Genomic DNA, 24,657 nt, shown 5'->3' on the forward strand with positions numbered 1-24,657 from the left:
AGAACAGAGTGTTCTTAACCTCCAAGCCATCTCTCCAGCCCTTAATACCTTCTTTGAATAGATCACTCAAAGTGAAAATAAGAAAGGATTCTACCATAGGTGAAATGGACCTAAACAATATTTACACCCAGAAGTCACAGAATAAACTTTATTTTCATTAACTGACAGAAACTTTTCAAAACTAAGACCACATTCTAGATCACTGTATTTGTCAGCGTTCTCCAGGAACACTACATACATACATACATATAAATAAAAAATATATAAACATATGTAAATACATATATTATCAATGAATAAATAAAATTATTAAATGTTTGAGACATTTTAATACATACATACATATATGTATATACATACACACACACATATATCTCTATACAAATCTCTTGGAGATTTGTTCAATATGGCCATATTGTGATGAGAAACTAAGAGATTCTTTAATCCTTGAGTCCATCTTTGGAGTCCAAGTTTAAAGTGAGAGAAACTGAGCAGTCCCTGTGAAGATGAGGTCCCAGCACGCTTTGAATAAGGATTTTCTCATTTGCAGTCTCTCCTGCAGAGCTGAGTAAAATCTCCAGAGAAGACTAGTACCTTCCCGAGCTGGCATCAGGATTCAGCCTTTCCTGTTTCAAAAATGAGAATCCTGGGTAGATGTAAGTTTCTTGAGGTGCATTTTTTTTTCAATAAAATTATAGTCAAAGGAAAGGACATGAGTGTCTTTTTCATCCCTGCTATTACATTTCCCTCTGCTTTGTTTTCACACCTCAATACTGAGGGTGAATTATGCTTGTGTCTGGAACAAATACCAGAAAGAGAACAGAATTAGGAATCAAGGTTAGATTGCTTTCAGTGAGTGTTAGATAACCATGCAGGAGACATTTTATTATAACCTCTACAAAGCTCTAGTTACTTTGCAAAGGCTGGCAAAAATGACATTTTGTTGTTGGTTTGAGACAATGACTTGCTATGAAGCCCATGCTAACCTCAAACTTAGAATCTTCCTGCTTCAGCCCACCCAAAGGATGAAATTATAGGCAATTGCTACCACACCCAACTTGACTTTATTTCAACTCTGATAATGTCCCCTATTGCCTATCAGTATTAGTCTCTGAGCCAATAACTGAGTAACCATCTGCTGCTTTGATCTTGATTTTCCTTTGTCACCAGGATGAGATCTGTTCCAATTGGTCTGATCAGGTACATTTGGGAAAGCAGGTAAATGATAGGTGTCAGAGAGTACCAGTAAAATACTTTATGTCTTGGGATGGAGAGATGGCTCAGAATTTAATAGTGCTTGCTATTCATTCAGAAGATCTAAGCTTAGTCCCCAGCACCAACATCTATGGGCACACATGTGGCACACACACATCACACACATATATACATGCACACACAGACACACAAACACCAAGTAAAATGAAACATAAACATAAATCTTAAATAATAACAACAAGAACAGCTGGGTGCAGTGGTACATGCCTGTAATTCCAGGACTAGGGGAAGCAGAAGCAGGACAATCTTTGAGTTCGAGGTCAACCTGGTCTGCAGAGCAAGCCTAGGACAGTTAAGGCTACACAAAGAAGCTCTGTCTTGAAAAAATGAAACCAAAACCCAACAAACCAAACTAAAAACTTCATGACAAATTTTAAGGAGTGCTTCTTGTGTCATGCCTACCTAGCAGGCAACCCTTGATCTTTAATTCTATCTATGGATGATGTCCTAACATCTCAAAAATGCTCTGTTTCTTTTGTCAGAAGTCAAACTAAATGGAGAGAAATTTACATCAATCCCAGGGAAATCAGGGACAACGCAAGGCTGCCCACTCTCTCTATATCTCAACATAGTTCTTGGAGTCCTTGCTAGAGCAATAAGATAACTAAAGGAGATCAAGGAAATACAAATCAGAAAGAAAGAAGTCAAAGTATCACTATTTGCAGATGATATGATACTACACATGAGTGAACCGAAAATTCAACCAGAGAACTCCCTCATCTGATAAACACCCTCAGCAAAGTGGCTAGATACAAAATTAACTCAAAAAAAAAAAAAAAAAAAAAAAACAGTAACCCTCCTGTATATAAAAGACAACGGGCTGAGAAAGAAATTAGGGAAACAATAGCCACTAATAACATAAAGTACCTTGGTCTGACTCTAACCAAGTAAGTGAAAGACTTGTTTGAAAAAAACTTCAAGTCTCTGAAGAAAGAAACTGAAGAACATATCAGAAGATGGAATGATCTCCCATGCTCATGGATTGGCAGGATTAATATAGTGAAAATGGCCATCCTGCCAAAAGCAATCAATGCAATTCCATTAAAATACCAACTCAATTCTTTACAGACCTTGAAAGAACAATTCCCAATTTCATATGGAAAACCAAAAAACCCAGAATTACTAAAACATTCTTGTATAACAACAGATCTTCTGGAGGTATCTCCATCCCAGATCTCAAGCTGTACTACAGAGCAATAGTAATAAAAACCACATGGTACTGCCATATAAACTGAATTGTGGATCAATGGAATCAAATAGAAGACCCAGAAATAAATCTGCACACCTACAGATACTGTTTTTCACAAAGAAGCTAAAACCATACAGTGGAAAAAAGACAGCATCTTCAATGAATGTTGCTGGTCTAACTGGATGTCTACATGTAGAAAAATGCAAATAGATCCATATTTATCACTCTACACCAAATAAAGTCTAAGTGGATCAAAGACCTCAACATAAAACCAGACACACTAAACCTATTAGAAGAAAAAGTGGGGAAGAATCTTGAACTCATTGGCACAGGAGACAACTTCCTGAACAGAACACCAACAGCACAGGCTCTAAGAGCAACAATCAATAAATGGGACCTCATGAAACTGAAAAGCTTCTGTAAAGCAAAGGACACTGTCCTCAGAACAAAACGACAGCCTACAGACTGGGAAAGGATCTTCACTAAACCTATATCTGACAAAGGGCTAACATCCAAAACACATAAAGAACCTAGGAAGTTAAACAGCAACAAACCATGTAATCCATTTAATGCGGTACAGAGCTAAACAGAGAATTCTCTGCAGAGGGAGATAGAATGGCAGAGAAACACGTAAAAAAATGCTCAACTTCCTTCGCCATCATGGAGATTCAAATCAAAACAACCCTGAGGTTCCACCTTACACCCAACCGAATGGCTAAGATCAAAATTTCAAATGACAGCACATGCTGGAAAGGATGTGGGGAAAGGGGAACCCTCCTCCATTGCTGGTGGGAATGTAAACTTGTACAACCACATTGGAAACCAACATGGCGCATTCTCAGACAATTACGAATAGTGCTTCCTGAAGATCCAGCTATACCACTCCTAGGTATATATCCAAAATATGATCAAGTACACAGCAAGGACATTCGTTCAACTATATTTGTAGCAGTTTTATTTGTAATATACAGAACCTGGAAACAACCAAAATGTCCCTCAATGGAGGAATGGATACAGAAACTGTGGTACATTTACACAATGGAACACTACTCAGCAATTAAAAACAAGGAAATCATGAAATTTGCAGGCATATGTGGGAATGAGAAAAGGTAATCTTGAGTGAAGTATCCCAGAAGCAGAAAGACACATATGGTATATACTCACTTTTAACTGGGTACTAGACCTATGAGATAGGATAAACATAGTAAAATCTGTACACCTAAAGAAGCTAAACAAGAAGGAGATTCCAGGGTAAGATGATCAATCCTCACTCAGAAAGAAAAATGGGATGGACATTGTAAGTAGGAGAAAACAAGAAACAGGACAGGAGCCTACCATAGAGGGCCTTTGAAAGACTCTACCTAGCAGTGTATCAAAGCAGTTAACTGAGACTCATAACCAAACTTTGGGTGGAGTGCAGGGAATCATATGAAAGAAGGGGGAGTTAGTAAGACCTGGAGAGAATAAGAGAGCCACAAGGACCAAATATATCTGGGCACAGGGGTCTTTTCCTAGATTGATTCTCTAATCAAGGACCATGCATGGATATAACCTAGAATCCCTCCTCAGACGTAGCCCATGGCAGCTCATCATCCAAGTGGGTTTCCCTAGCAAGGGGAACAGGGACTGTCTCTGACATGAACTCAGTGGCTAGTTCTTTGACCTCCCCACCCCCTGTGGGAGGAGCAGCCTAGCTAGGATACAGAGGAGGACACTGCAGCCAGTCCTTATGAGACCTGATAAACTAGGGTCAGATGGAAGGGGAGGAGGACCTCCCTTATCAGTGGACTTATAGAGGGGCATGGAGGAGATGAGGGAAGGAGGATGGGATTGGAAGGAATGAGGGAGGGGGCCACAGTTGGGATAAAAAGTAATAACCTGTAATTAATATAAAAAATAAAAATACAAAAAAAAAAAAACAAGTGACAACACATGATGGAGAGGATGTGGAGAAAGGGGAACCCTCCTCCACTGCTGATGGGAATGTAAAATTGTACCACCACTTTGGAAATCCATCTGGCTCTTTCTCAGACAATTAGGAATAGTGTTACCTCAAGATCCATCTTTAACACTCCTAGGCATATATCCAAAATATGCTCAAGTATACAACAAGGGCATTTGTTCAACCATGTTCATAGCAGCTTTATTCATAAGAGCCAGAATCTAGAAACAGCCCAGTTGTCCCTCAACTGAGGAATGGATACAGAAATTGTGGTACATTTACACATTGGAATACTACTCAGCAATTAAAAACAAGGAAATCATGAAATTTGCAGGCATATGTGGGAATGAGAAAAGGTAATCTTGAGTGAGGTATCCCAGAAACAGAATGACACACATGGTATATGCTCACTTATAAGTGAATATTAGACATATAATATAGGATAAACATACTAAAATCTGTATACCTGAAGAAGCTAAAGAAAAAGGAGGACCCGGGGTAAGATGATCAACCTTCACTTAGAAAGACAAATGGGATGAACATCAGAAGAGGGAGAAAACAGGGGACAGGACAGGAGCCTACCACAGTGGACCTCTGAAAGACTCTACCCAGCAAGGTGTCAAAGCAGATGCTGATACTCATAGCCAAACTTTGGGCAGAGTGCAGGGAATCTTTTGGAAGAAGGGGGATACAGAAAGAAATGGAGGTGACAGGAGCTCCACAAGGAGAGCAACAGAACACAAAAATCTAAGGGATATTTTCTGATACTGATACTCCAACCAAGGACTCTTCATGGAGATAAAGTAGAACCCCTGCACAGAGGTAGCCCATGGCAGCTCAGTATCCAAGTGGGTTCCATAGTAAGGAGAACAGGGACCATGACCCCTTGAAGACAGATCAGCCTTACCAGGCCACAAAGGAAGACAATGCAGCCAGTCCTGATGACACCTGATAGGCTAGGGTCAAAATGAAGGGGAAAGGGACCGCCCCGATCAGAGGACTTGGGCAGAGTATGGGAGAAGGTGAGGGAGGGATGGTAGGATTGGACGAGGGGGCTACAGCTGGGATACAAAGTGAATAAACTGTAATTAATAAAAAAATAAATATATTTTTAAAAAATCAAATATTCTTTATATGCTTTAGGTGAGAATGTCTAATAACTTTTCATTATTGGGAGGCTCCTCTAGGAATGCACACTACTGTGGCATGTCTAATCGAAGCAGGATATGGCTGGGTCTTTGAGTGGGACAGAGGCTCTCAGGTCTTATATGGGCTTAACTCAAGACTTAGAATGCCTGAAGCTCACACAAAAATCCCATCAAGTCAGTAGCCATAGGCTTTTGTCTCATGGGTCTAAAGAATGAATTTTCCTGGCTACAGAGAGGATGAGTTTTCAGAAAGGAATTTATTATAGGTTCATAGGTGACAGCTTACGACACAGGAAGCAGACAGAGCTGTTAAGCAAGAGTGAGTCATAAGAACTGTGTTGCCATGGAGATGCTCATCTAGGGGCTTTTCATAGGAGTGATGCAGAAACTGAGGTGAAGGAGAGAGGTTGGCTGGTCAGTCTACTTGTCGCCCTCACACACCTCTACAAGATGTCTGTTTCTTCCCATCCAAGTGACTGGGTTGGGGGTTCTGACACACACCAGTACCTCTACATAGAACATTTATGACATGCCTGCCCCCTGGCCAGGACAGAACCAAAACCAGGACATGAATCAGTGTCTCTGTCTGGAGGATTTCTGGCATTCTTGGCCAAAGATAAGAATCAGAACTGCTCATTCTCAAGGTCTCTGTTCCTGTCCCTGTCCATCTGAATAATTTATAATTGCCTTTGCTTAAAGAGAACAGTCATGAAACAATCAAGCACAAATGAACACAAACCTGGAAATGGTTAACATAACAAAAGTTTCTAGTTTAAAAGACAATAGCTTGGTTGAGTGTTATACTTTTCTATATTAGAAAGCATACACAATGCAAGAAAAATCATATAAAAGAGCCAGCACCAATTAGCATCAGCACAGAGAACTATACACAAGTCATTTATATATATCATCTTCTACTTTTGAAGCAAAATTCAGGTTCTTTCCCTTAAGATAATAGGTCCAAAGCCCTAACTAAAATTAAAATGTTAGACATCTTGAAAACTTAGGGAAAATGGTAGTTTTTCTACAAAGATGTAGTTTCTGATTTACAGGTGTATCTCATGTGTAATAGTCAAATAGCTCATCAAGGCAATAGGTGTAGGCCAAGGGCTTAGCTAGCATGCCATCCCAATGGCAGATTTCTCATCAGAATGATGCTGATTAAAAATACCAAAAATATCACAAATATCTCATTGACTATTTTATAGGCTACAGCCCAGATATAAACGTTTATTATAGGAAACAGAATACCTACTGGTTATTTTGCATGTATCAAAATTGCATGTCTTGTTAATTCTGCAAATTTTTGCATCATATAGAAAGCACAGACACACAGTTCCATATATTTCTAGTCACAGGTGCAGAGGGAATTGGATACACCATCATCACTTGAAAATAATTGCTTCTAAAGTGGCCACATAAAAGACTTAACATGAACAGCCACTGAAATGAGCCTTGGCTTTTTAAAAGACGGTTTTTTAAGTAGTCAAAAGTCTGACAGGATTAGCAAAAAACAAACATTTCTCAAAACAAAATATAAATTCTGGTTCTTTAAGCCAATTCTTTTTCGTAAGCGTTCCTGAGAACAAACTAATCTGCTTAAGACAGACTTACTGCTTCAGACACAAGAATTAATGTTAGTTTTATACCAGAACATTGAATTTTGACCTCAGAAAATTCCTTGGGTCAGTTTAAATTTTGAATAATCTTTTTTAAAAGTTTTGAAAATAGCGGCAAGGACTCTAAACAGACTTATCACCGGGTACACATGTGTAACTCACACACGTGGTGGCCAAATTTAACCAGAGGTACAAAGTCAGTAACAGCTTCAACCTAAACAGAAAGTATAAAAGCCTAAGAAAAATAAAACACTAGATTTCTGTCTTTTAAAGTTATCATTTTTAGATTTTACTAAACCAACTATCTAAGGATGCCTAAGTGATTTGACTATAAAACAACAAAAAAGTCTTATAAATAGCACTTTACTTATGGTCAACACATAAAACTTTTTAAAATTTATTTATTTTTTATATTAATCACAGGTTATTTACTTTGTATCCCAGCCGTAGCCCCCCTCTCATTCCCTCCCAATCCCACCGTCCTTCCCTCTTCTTCTCCCTGCTCCTTTCCAAGTCCACTAACAGGGGAGGACCTCCTCCCCCTCCATCTTTTTTTTAAAAAGTTTTTGTAATAACTCATATAAATCTATAATTCAAATTATGGACAATATTTACAGTTTTAACCATGAATATTTATTAAAAATAAATTTGAGGGACTAGAGAGATGGCTCAGAGATTGGGAGCACTGACTACTCTTCCAGAGGATCAGGTTTCAATTTCCAACACCCACATGGCAACTCACAAATATCTGTAACTCCAAGAACTGACACTCTCACACAGACATACAAGCAAGAGAAACACCAATGCACATAAAATAAAAATAAATTATTTAAAAAATTGAAAACTAAAAAAAGAACAATTTTTTAAACATTTGTATCATGTGACTCCATCAAAATTACATAGCATTATATGATGAATACTATAAGAACACTTTCCATATATAATTACTGAGTTTAATGCCCAGCAAACAGAGACCCTAAATTTAGCATTACCTTTTTGTGAATGATACTGGCTTTACCTGATAATTTTATGATGCACACAAACACCAAATTAGATATTAAGCATTCAATTTTGTAACATTATTATTTACTACAAATACATTACCTATTAGCAATTATCCAAATAGCAAAATTCATCCTCTCAAAATTGAAAAAAAAAAATATGTGTATCTCATGTGGATCAAAGGCCAGAAACCACATGAAAGTATCTGTACATACAGGACAGAATAAAATTAATTTTTAGATAATAGTTTAAGTTTTCTTGGCAAAAAGCAGTTTATAAATTTTGAGGTATATTGAATACAGAATTTCACAGTTTAATTACCTTTTAAGTCATCTCTCTTGTAAATCCTCTAGCAAGTGTTCCTCTCAGCCTTTGTTTCCAGAATCAAAATTTGAAAGCAATAGATTTAAATCATGTCATCAGGAAAAAAAATAAAAAATAAAAAATAAATAAATCATCCTATCAGGAAGTACTTCAATTAGCTAAAACCTTAAAAAGCTTTGCCTAAGGTAAAGTATTAAGTACATACTAATCAAGCAGTGATTAACAAAATTCTACAGTTAACTGTCAAATTCCTGAATTTTAGCCAACCTTTATTTTCTTTGTAAAAATTATTTAATTGTTAATACAATGTATTTTATAATTTTCCTCCCCAGTACCTCCTTACCTCCCATATATCCAAATTCCATTCTCTTTCTCTCTTTTCTTCCTCCCCCAAGAAAAAAGTAAAGACAAAAATTTTAAAATCAAAACAAACAAATACACTAAAAGAAGGTTAAAAAAATCCAAGTGTCAAGAAAACATGCAGTCTGCTATATGTTGGTTAACTACCCCTAGGCATAATGCAAGTCCGGTGCGTGGTTGATATATCTAGTGACATTCCAATGGAGAAAACGGCTTCGCCCTTTCTCAGCAAGTATCAATTGCAAACAGCTTCTTGGTTAAGGAGTGAGACTTTCTCTCCACTTCACTGTCTCAGTGCTCAGATTTTGTCTGGTTTGAACCTGTGCATACCTTTTGCATGTTGGCACAGTCTCTGTGAGTTCGTCTGTGCATCAGTCCTGTTTTGTCTGGAAGGCACTGATTATTTGGAGTTATCCATCATCTCTGGCTCTTGCAATCTTTATGCCTCCTCTTCTGAATACGTCCCTTTGCTTGAGAGGCAGTGTTTGACAAAGACAAACCATACAAAGGTTCTCATTCTCTGTATGTGATCTAGTTGTGAATCTTTGTGTTAATTATCATATATTGCAAGAAGAAACTTCTCCAACTAGGGTGGAGCAATGCTCTGATTTATGAGTGCAGCAATAGGTCATTGAAAGTCATTTATTGTTTCGTTAGGAAAAAAATAGTTTCTTCTAATATTCATTAACTATCTAGTCTCAGGTTCTTGACCACTTTATCAGTATCAGGTATGGATTCCATCTCATGGACTGACTTTAAATTCAATTTAAAAATGGTTACTCCCATAATATGTGTTCCACCTTTGCATCAGTATACTTTGTAGTCAGGCCCTTGTAGGTCTTACAGTTTGTACCAATGTAATACTGATGATTATTTTTCTCCTCTAGTAAGTATGCGAAGTGCCCTCCAGCAGCATGAAACCTAGTCGGTAGGGGTGTAGCTTTTATATGGGCACCAGCTAGACTTCTCCATGTTAGATAGCATAAGTTGTGTCTTCAGTAATAGGGTCTTACCATTAGGTTATAGAGAGTAACCAATAGCCTTGACAATGGTCTATGATATTTGGGGAAGGGTCATCTATATGTCACTCAACAAGATGTAGCCCATTTCTGGTACTTGAGGTTTTAGTTGGTGGTATAAGATGTCTAGTTAGGGTATTGTCTTCCTCATTATATGTAGTGACTTCATTTAAATTTCTTTTATATATGTATACAGTTTAGGATGCTCCTACAAGAATAGTTTCCACATGGCTTTTTAGGAAGACAGTGTCTTATCCATTAGGCAACTGGGGCCCACATGGCTTTTTAAAATATTTATTTATTTATTTATTTTCAGTTTATTCACTTTGTATCCCACTGTAGCCCCCTCAATCTCCTCCCAGTCCTACCCACCCTCCCTCTTCTCCCCCTATGCCCTTCCCTAGTCCACTGATAGGGGAGGACCTCCTCCCCTTCTATTTGACCTTAGCCTATCAAGTCTCATCAGGCTGGCTTCATCTTCCTCTGAGGCCTGACAAGGCTGCACATCCCCAAGGGAAGTTGATCAAAGAGCCAGCCACTGAGTTTGTATCAGAGACAGTCCCTGTTCCCCTTACTAGGAACCCACTTGGAAACTTAAGCAATGGGTCTAGGTCAACTCCATGAATGGTCCTTGGTTGGAGTATCGGTCTCTGCAGGCCCGCTTTGGCCCAGGTTTTTTGGCTCTGTTGGTCTCCTTGTGCAGTATAAACATGCTAAACTCTATAGTCCTAAAGAAGCTAAACAACAGAGAAGATCCTAGGAAAGAGACTGAAACCTCACTCAGAAGGGCAAACAGGATAGACACCAGAAGTAAGAGAAGACAAGGTACAGGACAGGAGCCTTCCACAGGAGACCTTTGAAAGACTCTACCCATCAGGGTAGGGAAGAGGATACTGAGACTCACACCAAACATTGGGCAGTGCGCCGGCCTCCTTATGGAAGAAGAGGGAGATAGAAGGACCTTTGAGGGAATAGAAACCACATGGCTTTTTAAAAGTCTTTTAGCGCTAGTTGTCTCTTCCAATATTCTCTTCTTTGCCCTGTGCTCCTATTCGCTTCCCCCATTTAATACTCTTACTCTTGCTTTCCCCCTTTATGTCTTTGGGACATGGTCACTTCACGCCTGTTCCTTAGTAGTCACTTAACCTCAGGGGTTATTCAGATTAAATCATATGTAATAAAAACTTAAAAGTTAACATTTATGTATAAGACAAAACATCCAATATCTGTCTTTCTAGGTCTTGGTTATAACACTCAAAATAGTTTTATTTTTCTTAGCTCCATTCATTTACTTGCAAATTTCATTTTCTTAACATATGAATAATTCTGTAAATGTAACACATTTTCATAGTCCGTTCATTAGTTGCTTTCAATTTCTGGGTATTATGAATAAGGCAACAATGAACATGGATGAGCAAGTACCTCTGTAGCAAGATTCAGAGTCTTTAGATATGCCCAGGAGAGGTATAGTTGGATCTTTTGATAGACTGATTTTCAGTTTGGGAGAGGAATCTCCACACTGGTTTTCATAGTGGCTGTACCAGTTTGTTGGTCACCAACAACAGACAACTGGTCTCGTTCCCTGCATTCTCACCAGCATTGTTGTCATTTGTTTTAATGTTGCTGACATTCTGACTGATGTGAAATGAAGCCTCACAGTAGTTTTAACTTCCATTTCACCAATGGCTATGGATGTTGAACATTTTTTTACTGTTTTTCAGCCATTTGTGTCTTTATCATTTAAGAATTTTCCATTTTCAGCATATGTTTTGATACCTTGCTGGGTAGAGTCTTTCAGAGGCCCTCTGTATTAGGCTCCTGTATTGTTCCCTGTTTTCTCCCTCAGGTGTCTATCCCGTTTGCCTTTCTGAATGAGGATTGATTATCTTACCTTCTTGCTTAGCTTCTTTAGGTGTACAGGTTTTAGTATGTTTATCCTATATTATATGTCTAATATCCACTTATAAGTGAGTATATGCCATGTGTGTCTTTCTGCTTCTGGGATACCTCACTCAGGATGATCTTTTCTAGATCCCACCATTTGCCTGCAAATTTCATGATTTCCTTGATTTTAATTGCTGAGTAATATTCTAATGTGTAAATGTACCACAATTTCTGTTTCCATTCCTCAACTGAGGGACATCTGGATTGTTTCCAGCAGAGTGCAGGGAATCTTATGAAAGAAGGGGGAGATACAAAGACCTGGAGGGAACAGGAGCTCTACAAGGAGAGTAACAGAACCAAAAATTCTGGACACAGGGGTCTTTGGTGAGACTCATACTCCAAACAAGGACCATGCATAGAGATAACTTAGAACCCCTGCACAGAAGTAGCCCATGGCAGCCCAGTGTCCAAGAGGATTCCGCAATAATAGGAACAGGACCATCTCTGACATGAACTCATGGGCTGGCTCTTTGATCACCTCCTCCTGAGGGGGGAGCAGCCTTACCAGTCCACAGAGGAAGACAAAGAAGCCAGTCCTGATGAGACATGATAGGCTAGGGTCAGATGGAAGGGGAGGAGGACCTCCCCTATCATTAGATGGGGGAGGGGCACAGGAGAAGAGGGAGGGAGGGTGAGATTGGGAGGGGGAGGGAAGGGGGCTACAGCTGAGATACAAAGTGAATAAACTGTAATTAATAAAAATAAAAAAATTGCTATGGAAAAAAAGAATTTTCTGTTTGGATTTATACCCCAGTTTTTAACTGCCGTGTTTGTTTTACTGATGTCCAGTGTTTTAGTTCTTTATATATTCGAAATACCAACCTTCTATTAGATTATAACTGATAAATATTTTCCCTTTATGTATGTTGCCACCTTATTCAAATCATTGTATTCTGCTAAGCAGTGGTTCACACATGCCTTTAACACTAGCACTTGGGAGGCAGAAGCAGGCAGGTCTCTGAGTTTGAAGCCAGCCTGATATATAGAGCAAGGTCCAGGATACCCAGGGCTACATAGAGAAACCCTGCCTTAGAAAAGCATGATTGTGTTCTTTGCTATTCAGAAGCTTTTTAGTTGCAAATTGGCCCATTTATAAATTGTCTAATATTGGAATCCTATTCAGAAAGTTCTTTCCTGTTCCAATTAGTCCATGGTTATGGACCCATTTATTAATTGGCTCTGCTATTGGGGTAATGTTAAGAAGTCCTTTCCCATGCCAATGAATTGAAGACTATTCTGTACTTTCTCTTCAGTTGGATTCAGGGTATCTGATCATATGTTTAGATACTTGATCCATTTGGAGTTGAAGTTTGTACAGCATGATAGATATAGATCTATTTGCATTCTTCTACATGCAGCCATCTAGTTTGATCAGCACCATTTGTAGAAGATGCTGACTTTTCTCCAGTATTTCTGGCTTTTTGGTCAAAAACCAGTTGTCTTTAAGTTTAATTAAGTCTGGGTCTTCAATTTAATTCCACAGATTAATGTGTCTATTTTATGCCAATTAAATTATCCAGGCTAGTAGCTATCCTGTTTGCTTTTGTTTTCATACAAAGTTGATGGTTGTTTTTTCCAATTTCTGTAAATTATTATCTTGAAATTTTGATGGGAAAGCATTAAAACTGTATGGGTATTTTCACAAAATTACTCTTACTGTTCTATGAGTATGGAAAATCTTTCCACCTTCTGGTATTTTTCAATCCCTTTCCTCAACATCTTAAAGTTTTTCTTAGTCTTTTACTTGCTTGGTTAGAGTTATTTCAAGATATTTTTTCAGAGTGTTATGAAAAGTACTGTTTCTCGGATTTTCTCAGTATGTTTGTCATTTATATATTGGACAGCTACTGATTTTGTGTGATAATTTTGTATCTTGCTATTTTGCTTAAGGTGTTTATCAGCTGTAGAAGATCTGGTGGAATTTTTAAGGTCAGTTATGTACAGTATGATATCATCTGCAAATACGGATACCTTGACTTCTTTTTTTCCTGTGTCTCTACTTGATTTCTTTCAGTTGTCTTCTTCTAGCTAAACCTTCAAGTACTATATTGAACCAATAAGGAAAAAATGAAAATGTTTGTATTATTTCTGGTTTTACTGGTAATGAATGCTCTGAGTTGTTCCACACTTAGGATGATATTGGCTATAGGCTTGTTACATACTGCTTTTATTATATTAGTCTATGTCCCTTGTATCCATAGTCTCTCCAGGACTTTTATTTTGAAGGAATGTTGAATTTTGTCAAAGCCTTCTGCATCTCTGCATCTAATGCAAGGATCATGTGACTTTTGTCTTTCAGTATGTTTACGTGATAGATGTTTATTGATTTTCACATGCATCTGGAATGAGACAAGTTGATCTTGGTAGGTAATTTTTTTCTTGATGAGTTCTTCTATTTGGTTTACAGGTATCTTACTGAGAATTTTTGCATCTATGTTCACATGGAATATTGGTGTCTAATTTTCTTGCTATATCAGGTCTTTGTGGGTTTTGGTATCAGAGTAACTGTGGCATCATAAAACAAATTAGGAAATGTTCCTTCAGGTTTTGTTTTGTGGAATGAAAAAAAATTGAGGAGATGTTAGCTACTCTTTGAAGGTCTGATGGAATACTATACTGAATCAATCTGGTCCTAGAATTTTTTTTTTTGATTGGAAGATTTTTAATTATGGTCTATATTTCACTGGCAGTTATGAGTTTGTTCAAATTGTTAATTTCATCTTGATTTAACTTTAGTAGATTATTTATATGAAGAAACTTATCCACTTCTTTTTGTTTTTCCAGTTTTGTGGAATCCAGGTTTTTAAAATGTATCTATTTCATTCTCTGAATTTCCATAGTATCTGTTATAATATGTCCCCTTTCATCTATAATTTTATTAATCTGGTTCTTCTCTTCCTGTCTTTTGATTAACTTGGTTAAAAGCTTACCAATTTGTTGATATTTTTCACAGAATCAACAATTTATTTATTCATTTAGTCATAGTATTTTATTATTTGTTTTCTATTCCATTAATTTGAGCCCTGAGTTTGACTATTTTTTCTTATCTACTCTTCTGGGGTATTATTTCTTTTTGTCTTTCTAGAGCTTTCAAGTATGTCATCAAATAATTAATAGAAAATCCCCCTAGTTTTTTTGTTTGTTTGTTTGTTTTGTTTTGTTTTTTTGCAGGCACTTAGTACTATGAACTTGCAACTTAGAACTATCTTCATTGTGCCCCGTAAGTTTGTATATGTTGTGTTTTCATTTTAATTTAATTCTCAACCCTTTTGTTTCTTTCTTGATTTCTACCTATTTTTTCATTCAGAAGTGTTATTCAACTGCTATGATTTTCTATGCTTTCTGCTATTTCAATTATTGTTATACTCAGCTTTAATCCATTGTGGTCATATAGGCAGGGTGCTATTATTTCAATATTTTATATCTGTTAGGACCTGCTTTGTGCTCCAATATGTGGTCAGTTTTGAAGAAAGCTCCATGGGTTGCTGAGAAGAAAGTGAAGTCTTTAGTGTTTGGGTGGAATGTTCAGTAGATGTCTGGTAGGTCTGTTTGGTTTATGATGTCATTTGATTCAGTGTTTCTCGGTTTAGTTTTTGTCTCAGTTTAGTTTCCGAGAAACAGTTTCTAATAGAACTAAAATTACTTTCTAATTTTAGTATTTTGTTTTCAAACTGGGATCTAGGCATCTGGAGTTATGATGTTTCAAGTGTTCTTGGTGTAGATATCTGGTCTCATTTTTGTTGAGTGGATTGATATTCTGTTCTTTTGTTGCTTTTGTCCATTCTGAATCTTAGCCAACTGTTGCAGCTCTGTGGTTCTGAGTCTAAGACAACTGTGATGGCTTGTTTTGGCCATAGTAGATAGCTGTTCTGTAGGTCAGTGAAGAATCTCAAAGGAATGGATATAGGTTATAAAGAAAGGCTTAGAGAGCAATGAGAAACAACTAAAAGAACCTGGTCCCAAGTTGATGGAGGCAGGCTAGAAGCAAAGGCTAAAGTAGGTATTGGGAAAGAACTAAGGGTCTACACCAAAAGGTCAAATGGAAGAGGAGAGGGAGCAGGAGCTCAGGCAGGGAGGCTGCAGCAGGACTAAGAGGGATTCCGGAAAGACTTGAATGGAAGACAAGAAAGAGGATGTCTTACTGTTCTATTGCTTTAAAGAGACACCATGACCAAGTCTACTTGTAAAAGAAAGCATTTAATTTGGGGGTTATGATTCCAGAGGATCAGAGTCCATGACCATCATAGCAAGGATCATGGCAGCCATCAGGTACTCATGGTGCTGCTGTAATAGCTGATGGCTTACATCTCACTCACAAACACAGAGAAAGGGCAGAGAAAGAGAAAAGACAGAAAGGCATGGGCTTTTTTAAACCTTGAAGCCCACCCACAGTAACACTCCTCCTCCGACAAGGCCACATCTCATAATCCTTCACAAAAAGTTTCACTAGAAACAGACCAAGGATTCAATATACAAGCCTGTGGGAGACTAATCAGCTAGAATTCTCCTTAGGGGTCAACAAAATACTAAAAAATATTTTTGTGATTATATAAAATAATGTATATCTTAATACTCGTACTTCCATTGCATATTGTTCAATAGCACTCCAACTAGTTCAGCAGAGCCCCAGAATCCTGTCACAGCAAGACACTCAAAGCCTGTCATATACATTGTGCAATAAGCCAAGTAATTAAGCAGAATGGAAAGACCTCTGAAGAACTCCTACACAGGTATGTCTTCAGTGTCTCCTTATCCCTTCTAAGAAAGTTACAGAAATTTGATGATGAGTCTCATTCCTCTGAATGCTGACTTAAAATTTTAGTGAAAAAGAAAAGAAAAACAGCTTATACACTAGAAGACAAATGCTTCATTTCAGTGCTTTGAGGCTATTTAGTGTCTAATGATTTTTGCATAAATTATTATCTTTTATCCCCCCCCCCATTTTTAGGGATGAAAACATGGAGAGTCATTTTAACTATCATCACATCCTCCATGTAATTCCATTCTGGATCCCCCTAACACTTGTTCAGAGTAATGGTGTTTTTCTACAGTGTGGGTATCATGAAAATTAGAGGCAGAAAATGGACTCTACTGAGGATATGGTGCAGGCAATGGGGAAAAACATCTGCAAAAAGTGTCAAAGAAATTTTAAAAAGTGGTTTTGGCTTTTAGAACAAATGTTTTACTGTAGGTTGTGCACAGTGCTGTTATTAGACCACAAAACAAATGTTACTCTGTGGTGTTGTAATAATTTAACTAAATTAGCAAACAAAAAGACAAATCTAACATCCAACATGTAGGCTTTTGATAAAAAAAAGTAGTGCCATATAAATGACTCTGTAAACACTTTATTATAATTTATAAAATTAGGTTTGTTTCTTCGAGTCTTAAGGCACTTCTTAAATTATACATTTTGTCCAAATCAGGAGGATGACTCCAGAGTTAATTTGTACTTACCAGCTAGCCTGGAACCATGTCTGCAGCTGGTACCTAGGAGCTAGGACTTTGTCCCTGTTAAGCAAACCTTTGACATACCTCTCTAAGCTTATCTTGAAGGTATGGACATCTGTCTATTAAGGCACTGTATTTTATCAGAGCAATTTCAGTAATTGTCTCACTTTTGTGAGTATTCATTTCCTTGTCAGTCTGGGTGAAAGGCTCTAGCGGCCATGCAGAATGGAGTATGCTTCTGAAAGTTACTTTCATGGGCAATGGAAAAAGCTCTGGAGAAGATTGGATAACATCTGTTTTAACAAACAAAACAGACTTCTTGATTGCTTGAAATGGTTCAACCTCTCTAATTTTAACAGAGGAGAAAAAAAGGTAGGTTGAACTGAAGATTCATCTGATATTTTAAAGAGGTTGAAAAACAACTTGGGTTATAGAGGTACATTGGTATCTGAGAGGTAATCACTTCTACTCGGTATATAAATGTTATTTCTCTATAGGTGCTTCTAAAGGCTTGAAAACCCTGTTCTTTCCATAATTGCTAAGCACCTATACTTGTAGCAATATAATGTATGTCCTTAATAAATTTTTACCACACACAGTATAGGAGTTAAATTCATTCCAGGCCTGTTCAGATCATTCAGTTTTTCCTCTTTTTTCATGCTTCTCATGTGTGGTATACATGGATGTGTGTATGCATGCTTTTGTACATGTGTATGCATTTGTACGTGCATGTGGAGGCCTGAAGTTGATGTTGGGAATATTCAGTCACTCTTGCGCATAATTCATTGAGGCAGAGTGTTTCAGTCAAATCTAGAGAGCATTGATACTTCTAGTCTAGCTAGCTAGCTTTCTCTGCAGATTCCCTGCCTTTGTTCATCTGAGGCTAGCACTACAGAGGGGCAGCCATGACCACTCAGCATTTACATAAATTCTTGGGTTTTAAATTCATATCCTCTTGCTCTCTCAGCAAGCACTTTAACCAGCAAGCCATCCCCTCAGGCCAGATTATGCAAAATCTTCATAAGAGGGCCCAAATTAATAAGATTTAATAGTGGCACTCTTTCTTCAGATAGTCACCATAGGATGCTCATTGACTTTAACCTGAATAGTATCCGAGACAGTGAGAACAAATAAGTGGGAAGACACAGGAAGAGCTATGAGAGGCAGCCAGGCAGTGGTGCCACGAGCCTTTGATCCCAGCCAAGGCTACACAGACAACCCTGTCTCTAACAACAACAACAAAACAAAACAAAACAAAACAAAACAAAAATTTTGAGAGTCAGTTCCCCAAATCAGCCTGTTAGGTGGGTGTTAGACAAATTAATGGTAGCCAGGATGTAATGGTGTTACCAACAGCTGCAACCACAGAAAAGAAGAGTCAGTTTTATGTTGCAATTAAGATTTGTCAATTCCTGTCATGTTCCCAGTTTTTCCCCTCTTCTGATGTCCTTCCTCTTTGCCTTTCTGAATGATGATTGAGCATCTTACCCAGAGTCATCCTTCTTATTAGCTTCTTTAGGTGTACAGATTTTGTATGTTTATTCTACATTATAAGTTTAATAAATGCTTATGAGTAAGTATATACCTTGTGTGTCTTTCTGCTTCTGGGATACCTCACTCAGGATGATCTTTTCTAGGTCTTACCACATAAGGCCTCTGAAAGACTCTACCCTGCAGAGTATCAAAGCAGATGCTGAGACTCATAGCTAAACTTTGGGCAGAGTGCAGGGAATCTTATGAAAGAAGGGGAAGATAGTAAGATCTGGAAAGGACAGGAGCGCCACAAGAAGAGCAGCAGAACCAAAAAATCTAGACACAGGGATAGATTCTGAGACTGACACTCCAACCATGGACCATTCATGGAGATAACCTAGAACCCCTGCACAGATATAAACCTTGGCAGCTCAGTGTCCATGTGGGTTCCCTAGTAATGGGAACAGGGACTGTCTCTCACATAAACTGATTGGCCTGCTCTTTGATCACCTTCCCCTCAGGGGGTACTGCCTTACCAGGCCACAGAGAAAGACAATGCAACCACTTCTGATGAGACCTGATAGACTAGGATCAGATGGAAGGGGAGGAGGACCTCCCCTATCAGTGGACTGAGGGAGGGGCATGGTGGAGAAGAGTGAGGGGGAAAGGGTGGGGTTAAGAGGGGAAGAGGGAGGGAGCTAGAGATGGAATACAAGGTGAATAAACTGTAATTAATAAAAATAAAATATTATAATAAAAAAGAAAAAAAATTGTCAACTCTAGGCTAAAGTATATCTTACTAGGAGAGACAACAACAGGAAACATTTTTAAGGGTGAAGAATATCTTCTTCCTGAGCTCTTTAAATTACCTCCTTATTCAGTACAATGCTTATTTAAAACTGTAATATAATAAACAAACAAATAGGTAGGTAGCTAGATAGATGATAGATCAATTACCACAATGTCCTACCTTATAATATCTTAAGGAGGACTGAAGATTTGGAAAGGCTTGTTTCCCCATTTTGGAAAATAATGGGTTTTTTGTTGTTGTTGTTGTTGTTGTTTTGTTTTGGTTTGGTTTGGTTCTGTTTGGTTTGGTTTGGTTTGGTTTGGCTTTTACCAGATACTTGTATCTAAGGATGCTTTCACCCACTTTTTTTCCACATCCTACTACTTACTCACTGTGTTCTAAAATGAATATATGTAGCAGTTAGATCTATGTAACATACTGAAAGAATTCAAGTAGCAAAGGAACATTTTCTGCCTAGAAGCAGCAGAGACAAATTTCACTCGTTTATAATTTATTAGAGGATTATAAAAGCCTCCCCCCCCCATATCCTCACTCTTTGCAAAATCACAACTTCAGGCAAAAAAGAAAAGAAAAAGAATTACAAGTTATCCATACTATCAAAAAATGAGTATTTATAGAGAGAAGTCTGCTAGCTATAAATAAACCTTATACCATCTGCAATTTACTCATGGCGATAATTACTTTGGTAGCAAATAGGATTATTACACTATCTCTGGCCCTGCACTGAAAGCCTGCACATTACCTCATGGACCATGGTCCAAGTACATGAGATACAAGGTATATTAAAAGCATCTAGTACTTACATCATCATGAACAAAGAAGAACACATTTAATAAAGGGCTATGTGAAGTAAGTGGCCATAGCAGAACAATGGGTACCAGTAAGCAAGAGGCTAGAATCATATAAAATTTAGAGAAATGAAACATCAGCATCTTATCTCCATAGATGGTAGAAAAAGAGTCTCCATTTTGTAGGAGTAAGAGAAACTTTCAGCCTTCACCAACTTGCATATATATATATATATATATATATATATATATATATATATAAACAGAAACAACCTTGATTTGAAAATAGTTCTCAGATTATTTCCCCCTTAATATCCAGGGTGCTGTATAGGGAAACCATTTCAAGATATCTGATATTGTCTTAATTGGGAGTAGTTTAAGGGTCCCATTTTTAGGCTATTAGGGGATTCCAATACAATGATTTTAAGAGTAAACTGTCTCACAAACAAAGCTTGATCCAACAGAGTGACTGTGACCTAAGCATGCAGAGTGGAATGCAATGTAGAGAGTGAAAGTTGTGGTATGGAAGACAATGGAGTGAGCTGTTTTCAAAAACCATATCAAACGGATGTCACCAAAGGTAAGGTCAGTTACATGTGGAATTGATTTAAAATGTGATAACAATACTGTGTTCATCCTTGAAGCAGATAAGTCACTATACACATACAATAATACTCAATTTAATTTGAACATCACTGTAAGTATAAGGTAATTAATTGTGTAATTCAAATGCTGATTTTTGTACCCCCATATCTGGTTGCAATCCTTGTTCTGAGAATCTCCTGTCTCAGTGTTGTGTAAACACTGCTCCCCAATTGGCCGTTGATATGCTAAAACCAATTGTTGAGCAAGGGAGAGAAGAGGGTTGGACTTCCTGCCAGCCAGGAGAGGGGGAGTGAGAAGAGGTAGTAAGAGACTGGCTATAGGCAGATGTCCAGGAGACATCATGAGAGAGGGAGAGAGCTGAGCAGAGAAAGTTACAAAGTGCAATTATCTCTGGGATGTACGATGGGAGGAAGCCAAATTATCTTAGAGTTAAGAATACATCCCCAAGACTCATAACCAAACCTTCGGTGGAGAGCAGGGAATCATATGAAAGAAGGGGGAGTTAGTATGACGTAGAAAGGATAGGAGCTCCACAAGGACCAAATAAATTTGGGCACAGGGGCATTTCTGAGACTGACACTCCACCAACAACCATGTATGGATATAACCTAGAACCTCTGCTCAGATGAAGCCTGTGGTAGCTCAGTAACCAATTGGTTTCCCATAGGAAGGGGAAGAGGGACAATTTCTGACAGGAACTCAATGGCAGGCTCTTTGATCTCCCCACCCCCCAAGGGAGGAACAGTCCTGTTAGGCCACAGAGGAGGACTTTGCAGCCAGTCCTGAAGATACCTGATAAAACAGGGTCAGATGAAAGGGAAGGAGGTCCTCCCCTGTCAGTGGACTTGGAAAGGGGCCAGGAGGAAATGAAGGAGGGAGGGTAGGATTGGGAGGGAATAAGGGAGCAGGATACAGCTGGGATACAGAGTTAATAAAATGTAACTAATAATAAAAAAATTAAAAAAAGAAATAATGTACAAATAAAAGTTAAAAAAAAGAATACCTCCCCCATAAGTGGCCTTGGAGAGGGGGATGGGAGGAGATGAAGGAGGGAGGGTGGAATTGGCAAGGAGGGAGGGAGGGGGCTACAACTGGGATACAAAGTGAATAAACCGTAATTAGTATAAAAAATGAAAATTAAATGAAAAAAAGTATACAGTAATACAAGTTTACATTTCCACCAACAATGGAGGAAGGTTCCCCTTTCGCCACATCCTCTCCAGCAGGTATTGTCACTTGAGTTTTTGATCTTAGGCATTCTGATGAGTGTAAAGTGAAATCTCAGGGTCATTTTGATTTGCATTTCCCTGATGACTAAGGAAGTTGAACATTTCTTTAAGTGTTTCTCTGTCATTGGATATTCCTCTATAGAGAATTTTCTGTTTAGCTTTGTACCCCATTTTTAATTGGATTACTTGATTTATTGCTTTTTTAAATTGAAATTTTATTTTTTATATTAATTACAGTTTATTCACTTTGTATCACAGCTGTAGCCCCCTCCCTAATTCCCTCCTAATGCCACCCCACTTTGTCATCTGGCTTTATGTTGAGGTCTTTGATCCACTTGGACTTTAGTTTTGTGCAGGGTGATCAATATGGATATATTTGCATTTTTCTACATGTAAACACCCAGTTAGAGCAGTACCATTTGTTAAAGATGCTGTCTTTTTTCCATTGTATGGTTTTGGCTTCTTTGTCAAAAATCAAGTATCTGTAGGTTTGTGGGTCTATTTCTTGTTTTTCTATTCAATTTCATTGATCCATCATTCTGTTTCTATTCCAAGACCATGCAGTTTTTTGGAAATCAATCTGGCACTTTCTCAGACAATTAGGAATAGTGCTTCCTCAAGATCCAGCTATACCACTCCTAGGCGTATATCTAAAATATGCTCAAGTACACAACAAGGGCATTTGCTCAACCATGTTCATAGCAGCTTTAATCATAATAGCCAGAATCTGGAAACAACCCAGAAATCCCTCAATTGAGGAATGGATACAGAAATTGTGGTACATTTACACAATGGAATACTACTCAGCAATTAAAAACAAGGAAATCATGAAATTTTCTGGTGGGAACCAGAAAAGATCATCCTGAGTGAGCTGTCTCAGAAGCAGAAAGAAACACATGGTATATTCTCACTTATAAGTGGATATTAGCCATATAGCATAGGTTAAATGTACTAAAATCTGTACACTGAACGAATCTACTCAAGAAGGAGGACCCATCCAGAAAGGCAAACAGATGGACATCAGAAGAGGGAGAAAACAGGAAACAGGACAGGACCCTACTGCAGAGGGCCTTTGAAAGACTCTACCCAGCAAGGTATCAAAGTAGATGCTGAGACTCATACCAAACTTTAAGCAGAGTGCAGGGAATCTTATGAAAGAAGGGGAAGATAAAAAAAAAAAAAAAAAAAAAAAAACTGGAGGGGACAGGAGCTCCACAAGGAGAACAACAGATCCAAAAAATATCAGGGGTCTTTTCTGAGACTGATACTCAAACCAAGGACCATGCATGGTGATAGTGTTGAACTCCTGTACAGATGTAGCCATGGCAGCTCAGTGTCCAAGTGTGTACCCTAATAAGGGGAGCAGGGGCTGTCTCTGACATGAACTCAGAGGCTGGCTCTTTGATCACTTCCCCCTGATGGGGCATCAGCCTTACCAGGCCACAGAGGAAGACAATGCAGCCAGTCCTGAGACCTGATAGGCTAGGGTTAGATGGAAAGGGAGGAGAACCTCCCCTATCAGTGGACTTGGAGAGGGGCATTGGAGATGGTGGGAGGAGGGAGGTTGGGTTTGGGAGGGAATTGGGGAGGGTGCTATAGCTGGGATACAAAGGGAATAAACTATAATTAATAAAAAAAACCAAAAACTGAAAAAAGAATAGAGTAATAACTGCTCTGTTCTTGTGCTATGAAGCTTATTAAACAAATATAACAAAGTATCAATTATTTGGGTGATGGCTGGGGTAAGAGAGAAACTGAAAAACAAGCACAATTTTATAAAAATAACTTTAACACTCAGGAGAACAACAAATATATTTTAGTATTTCCTACCTATCCTATAGCACATGTTTATACTAAAATAATTTGATTTTTCTTTGAAATTTAGTTTTTGTACTAATCTGAGTTCTCAAAGGGGACAAGAACTGACAGGATGAACAAGTTGTAAAAGAGATTTATTTTATTTTCTTACATGATATGGCCAAAGTAGTCTATCAATGGACACAATAAAGAATCTTAGAATCATGTCATTTCTCAGTCTATGGGTTTGGATGGCTCAGCAGTCTCAGTTTGATGCCAAAGGCTTGGAATATTTCTGGAGAGCCACTTATCTTCAGTTCACATTAGAAATCCTAAAAAGCTAACTCCTATATAAAGGAAGAGAGCAAAAGCAGCAGCAACAGGGTAAATAAGTAAGTGAAAGGGGAGAATCTTCCCTTCTTCCATGTCCTTTTGTCTGGACCACTACCAAAAGGGCTGCCCACATTTAGAGTGGATCTTTTCATATCAATTAAGACAATAAAGACAAGCCCCACAAATAAGGCATGGGGACAAGCCAATGTAGGCAATTCCTCATTGAGAAGTTTCCCAGGCTATTTTGAGTTTTGTCAAGTTGCCAATTAATTAAAACTATCACTGTATTGTTGTAGATGTATCCTTTGGAAATAGCCCCTTTAACTCTGGATTTTGATTGTAGTTTT

This window comes from Meriones unguiculatus, chromosome X (genome assembly GCF_030254825.1).
Source record: "Meriones unguiculatus strain TT.TT164.6M chromosome X, Bangor_MerUng_6.1, whole genome shotgun sequence".
Classification (NCBI taxonomy): Eukaryota; Metazoa; Chordata; class Mammalia; order Rodentia; family Muridae; genus Meriones; species Meriones unguiculatus.